We start from the raw sequence: 1274 nt of genomic DNA on the forward strand, positions 1-1274 counted from the left end.
TTCATATAATTTAGTTATATAATTTCATATACATAATTTGATTTAATAATAACCCAATTTGAAGCAAAAACAGAATGTTCTGACTAGCTTTGTGAAATTATACTACATGCCTGAACGAAACAAACAGCAGAAGCTCTGAATGAGACGCATATTCACTCTCTGACAGCAGGAGGCGCTCCTGGAACACCAGATACGGCGTTTCCTTGCTTACCGCTGAAAACAAAGCATACAGAGACGAGATTAAAACAAAGTACCACGTAAACTTTTCTGAAGACAGTCAGTTCCCCTCAGAAACACATTCATGTAAACCCCCAAATCAATATTGAGGATTTTCTTCCAATAGTTTGTGCATCATGAACAGGGAGTGATCTGCCTGCTACAGTATTTTTCTCTGTGCGTCTTCAGCGTCTCTGGCCTCTTTAACGGGTGTTTACAGACTTCATATTTTCACATAAATTACATTTTTCGAAAATTGCGTTGCATTGCAATGCAGTTTGTGCAAGTCCAGAACAGAGACGAGTTGCTTGCAATAAGACAAAAAACGTCTGGTTGCTGATTGCGTAAGTTCCAGGGACAGCTCCTTAAGTTCGGCCGTCCTCCACACACGTGACTGACCGCTCGCTCGCACCAACAGGAGGAGGAGGGTCGTGTTACTCTCTACACTGCACTCAACCTGAGGGATTCCTACACTTTCAGTCTTTGAGGAGACATGAAAAACAGCGCATACTGCAGGAACGGTATAACGGAAAATATTAGCGGTTTTGAAACCGTGAAATTTTCAAATAGCGGTATACTTTGAAACCGGTAACCGGCCCATGCCTAATGTGGCGGATCCTCTTCTGTGTCACTTCGCATGTGAGTTTCACAACGCGTTTGTGATACTTCTCAGCATGCGTACATTATGCTTCTCAACACACATTACACTTATGACGAGTTCACACTGCAAGATTTTCAAAGTCGTTGGATCACCGTTGTTTTCTCACTGCACGACTATCAGTTGTGGCTGTGTTCACATTGCACGATGGATCGGCGACAGGAGGTTACACACTGCATGACTTTACAATAGATAGAATCGCCGACAACTCTGTCAGGTCCGCAAACTACACTTCATATAACTCCTCGCCGAACTTCCTGCTGCCCTGTATCTTGCTCTCTCATTGGCTGTAGGACACAGCAGGATTTGGAATCGCCGACAGGTCCAGATATTTAGCATGCCAAAAATTTCATAGGCATCTGCAATTCTCTCAGATCGTGTCTTTGATAATTCACACTGC

Source organism: Sinocyclocheilus grahami, unplaced genomic scaffold (genome assembly GCF_001515645.1).
Source record: "Sinocyclocheilus grahami isolate Dianchi unplaced genomic scaffold, SAMN03320097.WGS_v1.1 scaffold353.1, whole genome shotgun sequence".
NCBI lineage: Eukaryota > Metazoa > Chordata > Actinopteri > Cypriniformes > Cyprinidae > Sinocyclocheilus > Sinocyclocheilus grahami.